The 12,799-nt window shown below is 43.2% G+C and overlaps 1 protein-coding gene across 1 annotated transcript in view; it reads right to left on the bottom strand.

Moving 5' to 3' along the window:
- Nucleotides 1-12,460, bottom strand: part of macc1 (MET transcriptional regulator MACC1) — a 45,562-nt gene extending 33,102 nt beyond the window's left edge. The window contains exon 1 of the mRNA XM_055661490.1: nucleotides 12,098-12,460. The gene's annotated coding sequence lies outside the window, so the exon portion shown is untranslated. The remainder of the gene's footprint in view (nucleotides 1-12,097) is intronic.
- Between the last annotated feature and the right edge of the window lie 339 nt (nucleotides 12,461-12,799).

The following is a 12,799-nucleotide window of genomic DNA, read 5'->3' as shown; positions in this document are numbered from 1 at the left end:
CTGTTGATTGTTCTTCTCCAGAACCAGCAGGGCCTCTATGTGTTAAATAGCCTCCTGTCATGTTTTAACAAAGGATTCTGTGATATTTATTTTTTAATTATTTGCTTCAGTCTGAGGAAGTGTATTGACTGAAATGTCTTCTGATCATGTTCTCCAGAGATGCTGCCTGGCCCACTGACTTTCTCCAGCATTGTGTGTGTTGTTTTGTGAACCAACATCTGCAGATCAGTGTTTCGTCATATAATGAATCTTGCTTTGACAGAGTTAACCCTAATTTGGAAGTTACAGGCAAATTCCAAGGAAGAGGATATACAGATATTCAATGTTACCGACAATGCCAAAGATAGACACAAAATGTTGGATTAATTTAGGCAGCATCTCTGTAGAGAATGAATGTGTGGTGTTGAGACCCTTCTTTAGAATGTCATGGGAGAGGGAAACTAGAGATATGGAAGGGGACAAAGCGCTTGAAAAGTGTGAAAAGGACAGATTAAATCAGAGAATGTGCAAGGAAGTGTATAATGGTTCATTGTTGGCTGGAAACGCAGGTGGTTGTGGTATCGAGTCAGGGTTAACACGTGGTCGTAGAGTCGGAGTGCGAGAGGAATCATAGAGGGGGAACAGCCATGGATTTGACAGAAAGCAATATAAAATGAACTAATGATCCCAATTTGCATTCGGTAGCTGTGTACTTGTGAAGCTTGCCCCAGACCCCATCCAAAACATATTTGAACAGCTATATCTGCTATCATACACCTTTTGAAGAACCGGTCATTCTCTGCATAAACACAGTAAACAGACCACTTGTGTCAAGTGCTGTTCCCTGCTCCCTGCTGTTCCCAGTTCTGATAGAAAGTGGGGCCTTTGTTTACACAGCTGGACCTTACAATCAAAAAAACGGATGATTTTGAACTAAGTTTTAATGCAAGTAGTTTGCTAGCTACTATCATTTTCTTTCAACTACATCAATGATTTGGATGAAGGAATTCAAAGTAACATTAGCTAATTTGCAGATGACACAAAGCTGGGTGCAAGTGTGAACTGTGAGGAGGATGCTATGAGAATGCAGGGTGACTTGGACTAGTTGGGGGAGTGGGCAGATGCATGGCAGATGAAGTTTAATGCAGATAAATGTGAGGTTATCCACTTTGGTAACAAAAACAGCAAGGCAGATTACTATCTAAATGGCGTCAAGTTGGGAAAAGGGGAAGTACACAGGATCTGGGGGTCCTTGTACAACGGGATCTGGGGGAAAGTAAATGGCATGTGGTCTTTATAACAAGAGGAATCGAATATAGGAGCAAAGAGGTCCTTCTGCAGTTGTACAGAGCCCTAGTGAGACCACACCTAGAGTATTGTGTGCAGTTTTGGCCCCCTAATTTGAGGAAGGACATTCTTGCTACTGAGGGAGTGCAGCATAGGTTTACAAGGTTAATTCCCAGAATGGCGGGACTGTCATATGCTGAGAGAATGGAGCAGCTGGGCTTGTACATTCTGGAGTTTAGAAGGATGAGAGGGTATCTCATTGAAACATATGATTGTTAAGGGTTTGGGCACGCTAGAGGAAAGAAACATGTTCCCAATGATGGGGGAGTCGAGAACCAGGGCCACAGTATAAGAATAAGGAGTAAGCCATTTAGAACAGAGACAAGGAAACACTTTTTCTCACAGGCACTGGTGAGTCTGTGGATTTCTCTGCCTCAGAGGGTGGTGGAGGCAGGTTCTCTGGAATGCTTTCAAGAGCGCTAGATAGGGCTCTTAAAATAATGGAGTCAGGGGATATGGGGAGAAAGCAGGAACGGGGTAGTGATTGGGGATGATTAGCCATGATCACATTGAATGGCGGTGCTGGCTCGAAGGGACGAATGGCCTAATCCTGCACCTATTGTCTATTGTTTTTGCGGCATTTATTGGAAATCTTGGATGAAGAGAATGATTTACTCTCTGCTAAAGTCTAGATCTGAGGCTTTCAAGAAGAATGACCCATAATGTAGAAGAAGGCCAAGCATGAACTATCAAGGATAGGATATCAAGGATGCCAAGAGAGTTCAAAAGCAAGCTATAGGTTCAGTTCAATAAAGCGGATGCCTGGTGACTGTGGCATGGCCTAAATACTAACAACTTCATGGGTTACAAATCAGGGGTAATCACTGGAAATGAGGCAGCGGTCCAGCCTGAAGGGTTCTCCATCTACCGTATGGACCGTACACAGGCATCTGGGAAAGGGAGAGGAGGGGGCGTCTGCCTCATGTTCCAAGCTGGGGGATGAGACTGATGTTCGGCAGCTGTGGCGGAGCGAATGCAATCACCTCCTACAAGGGAGGGGGGAGAGGCTCTGTATTTTGGAAGCAGCAGAATGACATTGTGGTCGGAACGACCGAGTGGTGGGCGGGGCTTTGAGACATAGGCTCCCGGTATGTTACCGAAACACAGATCCAGCGTTCTGTCAAGTCTGGTAGGTGTGGTGACATACTGCTCCAAGTTTGGAAGCAGTGTGGTGACATCGCATCTGTTAAAATCCCCGAGCAGGAAGACAGGCTGATCGCTGCTCTGATTGACAGCTCTGTTGAAACAGTCAGCAATGCGCTCCGCTGCAAATGCGTTATCAGGTCCAGGGACATACGCTAGGATAACTGTGATCTGTGTGAATTCACGGGGAAGGTAGTGAGGCCTGAACGACACTGTCATGATTTCGTGGTGTTTGCTGCATTCAGTCTCTCTGACAGTGAAGTTGACAGCCCACTCTGTGTTGACAGCCATGCAGAGCCCGCCCCCAATCAACTTCCGCATCATCCTAGTGTCTCTGTCAAAACGGATGATCTTAAATCCATCAATATCGACATTGGTTATTTCTTCTGACAACCATGTCTCCGTGAAGCAAAAGAGACTTGTTTGACGGTAGTCTGAGTCAAGTTTGATGAGTGCGGAAAGTTCAGTTATTTTGTTGCGTAGTGACCGCACATTGGAGAGTTATTGCAGGTAGTGGCAGCCTCCTAACTCGTCTCCTCATTCTGTTCCGTATCCCTCCTCTGGATCCCCTTTTCCTACGAATGCGCTTGATGTAATGATTCCTCTGTAGCTGAGGAATCCCATTCAGGGAAGAAGGTGTCACTTGTAGAGCCAGGGAAGCAGGCCGCAGATCCAGCAAAGTGTCCCGTGAGTAGGTGAGCCTCCCTCCATGGCGTGTCATGGGATTTGCCGGTGTAGTACATATTGCAAATACTGGTTCCAGAAAGGCGGTCAGAACACACAAACTCGCTAAATACTTGACCGTGGTACTCATACTTGCTGTCGTTAAATACCGCACTTAATGACTCTCAGAAAAACACTAAACTCAGAAAACATGCAAACATACGGGAGCAGCGCGCTGCGAGTCGCTCACAGAGTAGCGCCCTGCCCATTGGTCACTATTTTAAAGAACTGAAGTTATCCACAGTGCATAATCTATATTTTTGCCACAACCAAATCACAAACAGGGATTACCGTTTCATGCTAACACTGATATTTTTGGTCACCCCCTACACACAGCAAGTGGCAGAACATCTATCTCACAGCAAAGATATATTTAACTATTCCTCCTATACATGTACTCTGGATTGACAAGAATGCAGTTGTGTAATGGATATAAACTGAATGTGCTGGAGCTAGTCATGCAGCATTTGTGGCAATATATGTTTCTCCCATTACTAACATTGACCAACATGTCAATTCTTCATATTTCAGATTTCATTTTTTTGTTTGCACTATTTGTTGAAATATACAATTCATTTATGAATTGAATGCAAGTAATGAATGCAAACACCTACACTAGGCTCCAAATTATTTCACTGCAACCATATTTTCAATGTAGTTAAACTGGTTATTGTGACAACCAATCCTTGCTGGGAGATCAAATTCAGTGGAAGAATACTCAAATGCCCCGAACACATTGATCATTTGTCACAGGTCCAATCTTATTAACGGAAAGGTTGTTATTGTGCTTCCTTGTCCTTGTTGATTGTGCTAGAATTGTGGTCATATTCTGATCAATCTAACTTAACTGATGAGGAGGACGTAATATTTTGTTGTGGATTTCAGGATGTGCTGTCAATGTGATCATGGTGACAGTGGGTCAAATATTACTGACCCAGACCTGCTGCCCCATCTGTACACAAGCTGCAATTCCAAATCACTTCTAAAGGTTTTGGGTTCAAAATCTATCCTTTGACATTTGGGGAAATTAAAATAATTACTCAATTTTTAAGATTCAGTTTGTTAAATGAATAAATAAATACATGACAACAAGACACCCTTCCTTTTTCTCTGCTAAAGAGAGCTCTGTTGTTGATCTTTGTAGCGATAGAATAAGTTGACAGAATCAGTGGCATTCGACATTCGTTAAATTTAGGATGTGGTTTCTGTCACTCCTGCTAACTGCCAGCAGTTCAGTTTGAAACCATTGACATTGGGAAGCAAGATGCAGTTCAACGTCTCAAATTACTCCTGATGGAAAATATCTCCCAATAGAAATGTTATTACCACAAGCATATTCAGACAACCCTTTATGCAGCAACTTTAATTATTAAAAAGTTCCCAAAGAAATTCAAAAACAAGGCAATAAAGCTTTTATTTCTTAAAAATAGCATTTTGTAAAGTCTCTTTAATGCCTCATCACTATCGGAAAAGTATTTATTTATATATATTTATATTTATATCTATTTATCTATATATTAAACCAAGTGGGACCCGTTGGGCCCCATCCCCAACACAATAATCCACCATTCACACGTTCCCCCAATCAAACCCATTTCCACAACTCACCCGTTCCCCCAACGCAATAATCCACCGCTCACCCACAGCCCCCACGGGAGGCCTGATCCCCCAACACACCATGTAAGATTCCATCACTCACCCATTGGGTCCTTGTCACATGGGATACCTGGTCCCATATGCAACCCATTTCCCAACATAAGATTCCACCACACACCCGTTCCCCCAATGCAACCCGTTCCCCCAAAGCAGGGCTTGAAATTAACGGTTGCCCAGGTGCCATTGACCACTCAAAGCGCCGCCGGGCAACCTAAACACCGAATCATTTTGCCCGGCTTGGCAACTAGGGTTTGTACCGTAGACACAAAAAACTGGAGTAACTCCGCGGGTCAGGCAGCATCTCTGGAGAAAAGGAACACAATGTTTTGTGTCGGCGGTGACGGCTGTATTGCGTGGGCAAGATACTAGGTGCAGGGTGACGAAGGGTCACAGCGAATGACGGCCCCGAACAGCGGCTCCATCTCCTCCTCCTCCCCCCGCCCTGATAAGGGCCGCTGCTTGCAAACCCGCTAACCAAAGATCTTATAGCAGGGCTCCGCTATAGGATCTTTGCCACTAACGGCGCTTTAAAAAACAAACCCTCCCGCACGCTGAGGCCAGGAGGAGGGAGGGAGGGGGAGGCCTCGGCGGGCGGAAGGGTTTTTTTGAAAGCAGGAGGAGGAGCAGGAGATGGAACCGCTGTCGCGGCCGCTGCTGCTGCTGTGTGGGACCCGTCATTCGCTGCGACACTTCTGAAGCAGCTGCACCATAGTTCCTATGGATATAGGATCTTTGGGCTGCACCGCTCGGCCCCGCACCTTGCTGTTGGTTGGCGGAGGAGGGAGGTGGTGGCGGCGAGGAGTTCCCAACGGCCAAGGCAGCGGGCGATGTTGTCCGAAGAGTGCTGACCTTCCTTCCTCCCCACCTTGCTCCCCTCCTCTCGCTCGTACGCCACCTCCACCCCCCCCCCCCCCCCTTTATCCTGGGACCCCTCCTCTACATCCGGCACTGAGCCCCATCCATCCTGTACTAATTCACACATTCATCCCATACTGACCCACCCTCCATTTACCCTGCACCTTCCCCCATTCATCCTGTAGTGATTTCCCATTCGTCCTGCACAGATCCTCCGATCCACCCTGTACTGACCCCACCCCCCTCCCCAATTCATCCTGTGCTGATCCCCCCCCCCCCCCATCCATCCTGTACTGATCCTCCCATTAAAGAAGAATGGGGGGGAACAGTCTGAAGAAGGGTCTCGACCCGAAACGTTGCCTATTTCCTTCGCTCCATAGATGCTGCCTCACCAGCCATCGCTCCATAGATGATCCCCACCCCCACCCACCGGCCATCTATCCACCCCACACTGATTCACACATACCCCTTCCCTGACCCTATTGTCCTGGAAATGTCTTCAGAGCGAATATTGACTATGCTTGATAATGGAATGCAATCAAATGTGTTTTAATTCCCGATTATATTATTTGTTTTAATCCATAAAGATGGATTAATTAAATTGTGTACATGTGAAACATTAAAACCGCAGTGTTTGATTGTCACTGCTACCGTTGACACGTTATTACAGAATTCATTTTAACGGCAAATCAATGGTCTTACTATGGAGTATAGGTACTGTAGTTATTTAATGAGCAACATTCACAACTATACGTACGCATATATGTTACCATGGTTCAGGATTTATTGACATAGGTTGATCATACGCTGAATAATCCAAACACATTTTTGTTTGGAATTGGAAAGAACTATTGGAAATTGCATTAACTGCAATGTGTAAAAAGAGTTGAGATACTGTCTTATAATTTTGCTGCAAGTCATTGTGGGATATATCTTGTCGTGATTGGTGAATGTTTAGTTTGTGACTTTATTTGAAGCAGAAATAATATGTGAATGCTTCATCGAGTATAATTCCGACTGGTAACTACGCACTTCGTCCGAGCACATTATCGCGCACGTCATGCAAGCCATCTTAAATGACCACCTATACTGTCATTTGGCAACCTAAAAAGCTGCCAAGGTTGCCCGGCTGGCAACAGGGAAAAAAAAGTTAAGAGAGAGCCCTGCAAAGCAATATTCCATCACTCACCCATAGCCCCCAACTGTGCAGTTAATTTTAAACTTTAAATAAAATGCAACTGCACTAAGATTTAATGTGATGTAGGTGCCACCTACAAGGCCATCTTTTCTTATCCAGATCTAATCATAAAACTATGCTGTGCTGGGTTAGGCTGGTAGATCCTTACCCTGAAGGACATTTGCTGAAGGACTCAGTGTTCTGGGGTAGAATCATTGTAGCCAGTCGGGCATTGTGACGTCATAACGGCCTAACTGCCAGCGCATATTTGAAGAAGTCAAACTTTGAAATGTCACTTTAAAACATCCCTCTCCTTACAACAATGTAAAAACACGCTCATAGCTTGTGTATTGGCAGCAGAGATCACATTGTGATGTCATTTTCGGTTTTTGGAATGTTCACTGCAGCGTGTGCCTGAGATCCCATTGTGATTAGACTGTGAGATGCCATTGTGACATCATCACTGGCAGTGTCTCGCCTCCCATGCAGACGAACATATAGATGTCCAAACAAGATAAGACTTTTAGCATAATATTACACTAAGTGGGACCCATTGGGTCCCAGCTTCACACGGGAGGGCTGGTCCCTCAACACAATATTCCACCACTCCAACAATTCCAATATTGGTGACCAGTGGGGGAGGGGGGGGGGACTTTCTAGAGCGCTAGTATGGGTGTTGTGGGCTGAAGGGTCTGTTTACCAGAGGGCTAATATGGACATTGTGGGCCGAATGGATTGGTTTCCAAGAGCTAGTATGGACATTGTGGGCCGAATGGATTCTTGGGCTGGTGGCTCAGTCACTCAAGCCTCATTTGCTGGCAGCTCAGTCATTCACAGCTGGTGGGCTGGCAGTTGACTCACAGTTATACCTTGAAATTCCATTTCAGGCAGGGTGCAAGGCCACCAAATTCAAGTGCAGTTTCCTGCCACTTTAGGCAGGGTGTAAGGCCACCAAATTCAAGTGCAGTTTCCTACCATTTCAAGCTGGGTGCAAGCCCACCAAATTCAAATGCAGTTTCATACCATTTCAAGCAGGGTGCAAGGCCACCAAAGTCAGAGTCATGACCTCTCCCTTCCCCATCTTGCAGAGACTGAGCCCCGCCCACACTTCCGGATTTTATAGTCCCCTCCTCCCCCCCCAGTAGGGGCATGGCCTTCATGGCGTGATTGACAGGAGAGAATCTCAACATTTTTTAAACGTTAATAAGTATTTTATTTTTCATCGATGGGAAAAATCCTCGTTATGCGCAGTGGAGGTGGACTCAGTAAGATGGCCAAAAATCACAGCTGTAAGTGGTAGCGTTTTTTTTTTTAATCAATATGCAGTGCAAACAGGTAGTTGTCACAATTTGAGTTTTAATTATATAGATAGACATCAATTAATTTTGATCTTTGCTTTAGAATCCATATTTTTGACAACATAACAAAGCCAATCTTTAAAAATCACAAAATTGTGGAGTAACTCAGCGGGATAGGCAACATCTCTGGAGAGAAGGAATGGGTGATGTTCCGGGTCGAGACCCTTCTTCAGATCACAACTTTTATTTATACAAATCGTTAATCATGCAGTATGTTCCAAAACATTTCATTTGAGAGGAAACTAAAAGATAGGACTTGAGGTGGCATAGAATAAAACGGCATAGAGTAGGCCCCGATCTTTGGCAAGAAGGCAAATAACTAATAGCAAAGAGACCAACGAAAACTCAGCAACTAATAATAAAACAAATGCAGAAAAAGTAAAGAGGACAAAAACATGTTGCAGTATTGAAAGATTGGGGACCAAGCAGCAATAAAGCAAACACATGGATGGAGATGAAGACAAATTCATGATTCAGAGACCATATGTTTGTTGAACAGAGTTAGTTCAGTTCAGGATACAGGCAAAAAACTTCAGACAAAAATAGCGTAGAAAATTTAAAACATAGGGTACCAAACGAATTAAGAAAATTGGATTGAAAGAACTTTGTAGTAGAAGAACATGGAACTGCATGGCAAAATGTATCTCAAGGACTGCAAGTTCAAGATAAGGCAATAAGTAGATAATTGGTGGGCTTTTTAAATATATATGCAAGTAAATATATTATACAATACCTGAAATAGAACCCTACGATTTGTGATGCAGGCTGCAATCAAGGTTAAAAAGTGTAAAACAGAAAGAATTGGTTCTAAGATAGAATCAAGCAATAAATTACTGCTTGATATCTGATATTGTCAACAAAGCAGAGCATTGATTCAAGGTTACAGATGGCATTGCACTGGAGCCTCTCACTTTGAAGCATAAACAGTCTGTATGTCACAATATCTCCTTGTGACTGCACTTCAGCTCATTAAGTTTATGCCAACACAGAATAATTCCACGCCCCACTAAATTTCCCTATTCCCATCAACCATTCAATTCCCCACTAATTTTACCACTTTCCTAAATAGCAGGCAAATTTCCAGTGGTCAATAATGGAAATAAAGCAATATTTAAGAATAATCCATTTCCATCCATCAGGTTCTTTGCTTCAAACTGTTTTAATGTTATTTCACTTTTTCTCCACATTACGCAATCTCAAATAATTTTCAATCAAACTCTAATACATACTTCAGTATTTGCCTCAACTATGCCCCATCACAAACATCATCAGTTTAATCATGAGCCTACAGGACTGTTGAGTAAATAGTTGCTGGTAATGAACAATTTAATGGTTTATATTTCAAGCAGAGGCCGCAATCGGATTTATGGGATTCACAGGATTGACCCAGACACTTGAAAATATTTATTTGCTCCAAACATCTGGCTGGCTTGAGATTTGGAATGGAACTGAACAAATACCACAGTACTTCCAACTATAAATGCAAATAAAATAAGAAAACTATGTATGTTAACATTCTGAAATAAAAAAAAAGAAAACACTGGAACCACTCAACTTGTCAGGCAGCATCTGTGAAAAAAATTACAATTAACATTTCATGTACAGGACCCTTCTTTGGAACTGAGAATAGAACCTGTTTTAATGGTTAGCCCAGGGTGGGTGGAACAAAGAGAATTTCCCCGATGGTGCAAGTCTCATTCTTTCTCTCTTTCCCAACTCCAATTAAGGGTTTAGGATCTTAAATGTGAACTTTCTATTTTCACAAATGCTATATGACCTTCAGTTTAGTTTAATGATACAGTGCGGAAACAGGCCCTTCAACCCACTGAGTCTGTGCCGACCAGTCGTCCCCATACACTAGCACTATCTTATGCACTAGAGACACTTTACCGGAGCCAACTGAGCAACAAACCTGTACATCTTTGGAGAGTGGGAGAAAACTAGAAAACCAAGAGAAAACCCCACAGGTCACGAGGAGAATATACAAACTCCGTCCAGACAGCACCCATAGTCAGAATCGAACCCAGGTCTCTGCCTCTGCACCACTGTGCCATCACGTTGACTGTTTCCAGCTATTTCTGTTTTTATCATAGTCGGACAACCATTATTTTATATATCCATGTTAAGATTTCAGTGATCATTTTTCATTTAATCCTTTTTTTAAAGGATGTGGCCATTACTGGCAAGGCTAGCATTTATTGCCCAATCCAACTGCTCTCGAAAATATAGCAGTAAAGATACTCCACAATTCTGCAGCCAAGAAATGATAGGATTTAAACTCATATTTATTTTTAAATAAGGATTGTTTGACTTGGAGTGCAAATTGAAGGCATACTCTATGCCTTCTGCTCTTATCCTTCCTGAGATAGAGCTTGCAACTTTCAAAATTGCCCGACCAGCTTGGGGAAATAACTTGGTGGTGGTACTTGCAGAAGTACAATGTATTGGTGGTAACACTAATTAATGTTTTGTATGGTAGATGGCGTGCCAATCAAGTGGGCTGCTTTGTTCTGGATGGTATTGAGCTTCTGGAAAATCGTTGATGCTGTACTCACAGTTATGGATAGTAATTCATTACACACCTTGTGCTTGTAAATGGTGGAAAGTCTTTGCAACCTAAAATGTTGAGTAATGCACCAAGGATTCCGTCCTCTACTCTACACATGTAGTTTCAGTACATATATGTTGGAGATTCTGTTGAATCTGAAGCTATTGACTGTCTCCACTGCTGTCCCATCGAAGACAGGTTTGTGGATCCTCGGCTTTCCCTTCCCAGTCAATCTGTTCCTTAGTCTTGCTGATATAGAGTTCTCTGCATTTCAATAGGATTATCATTTGTCCACCTGTCTTCTGATTTATCATTGCCAATTTTCTACAAATTTACAGATGGCATTGGACCTGTGGCTGGCTATACAGTCAGGGGTATAAAGAAAGTAGAGCAGGGGTCTGAGCACACAGCCTGGAAGTTCTCCAATGTTCATGTTTACGGAAGAGAAAGTGTTGGTACTGATTCATACTTCTTGAGGTCTGTCCATGGGGATTAAACACAGGCTTCCCTAACTTGTTGGCCAATTACTCTACTCTTGCAGCACATCCAATATGCAGATTGGGAGACACATTCTATTCTATTGAAACTAAAAATATGCACAAAATACTCCACAGGTCAAGCAGCATACATGCAATAAGAAACAACAGCAATAATTTCAGGTTGACGATCTCTCTCAAACTCCCTAAACCTTCCTCCAATGCAAACCTTTCAAATGCCTAGTCACCTAATCGTCAACTCTTGCTTAGATTGTATGATTAAAATTATTTTGTGTTGCCTTGCCCTCATATTTACTAACCCCTACAATTGGAACAAAAGAGTGGCCGACTATATTTTACTGCTATCAGAACGGGCCACGAATACAACGAGGAGATATTTTAATCGAACATAATAGGGTAGAATTTTTTAAACTTCAAAAGAAAAACAAACAACTCATTTAAAACAACCTTGGCAGAAAACATGAGAGAAATTTGGGAAAGCAGAGTCCAAAACCCCCCCAACAGGGACCGACGTTTCAATAATCGGATTCAAACCACATTCACAACTAAAAGCCTCTGCGTTATTAAAACAAAAAATAATTCTAACATGAATATGTATAAGATATTTGACTTCCAAGCACAAAGCACAAGTAAAACAAATAGAACTGCTCTTAATTTGGCGAGTAACATGTATCAAAACTTTGCAGCATTTATAAACTAGAAAAGCATTCATTTTGTTATAAAGTGTATGGATTGACAAGAACCTCAATGCTCCAATGCACGAAATGCTATTGTGCAGCCAACAGGGTGCGGAAGTTGGTTCGCCCCCACTCACCTCACATTAGAAATCCTAGAGCCGACCTCCACTCTATTCACGATGTTATTGCACTTCGCAGCAAAGATCTTATAGCTATAAGATATTTGCTTCGTAGAGGTACAGTCCCTGGAGGTGTCCACCAGCAGTGATTTTCTCGTCGGTTGCAGAGTTTCGCTTCGTCCGGCCGCTGACAGCAGCGAACACTTCCAGCTCCAGGTGAACGCTCCAGCCACACCTCACTCGCTTCGCCAACCCACCTGCAACACGCCCCAATGCACAGTGGAACTTGTAGTTCAGCTGGCTCTGCTCCGGCCAGCGGGACCGCGTCGCTATTTGCCAAATGCGAACTACAATCCCCAGTGTACTGGACGCGCAGCAGCAGCACACCTGGAAATACTATCGTCACCGGAGAAGTTTCGTTACGTGAACCTGAAGGGCACGAGTATCTCTTGTCATGTCATGTTCAGCTGCAAAAAAAAAAAATACGACGCATTGGGAGGAAGAATAATAATAGTAGGTTTGGAAAAACAAAGCAAAAAGTATTTGTGTATTCCAGTAATGCAAAAATGCTGGAGAAATTCAGCGGATGAGGCAGCATCTATGGAGCGAAATTAGGAATAGGTGACGTTTCGGGTTGAGACCCTTCTTCAGACTGATGTGGGGTGGGGCGGGATTCTAGTAGTGACATAATTCTCTTATCTCTGTTTTACTTTATGTACT

The sequence above is a fragment of the Leucoraja erinacea genome, chromosome 2 (assembly GCF_028641065.1).
Source record: "Leucoraja erinacea ecotype New England chromosome 2, Leri_hhj_1, whole genome shotgun sequence".
In the NCBI taxonomy this organism is placed as follows: Eukaryota; Metazoa; Chordata; class Chondrichthyes; order Rajiformes; family Rajidae; genus Leucoraja; species Leucoraja erinaceus.
Note: the sequence above shows the minus strand (reverse complement) of the source record. Positions and strands in the feature narration are given on the sequence as shown.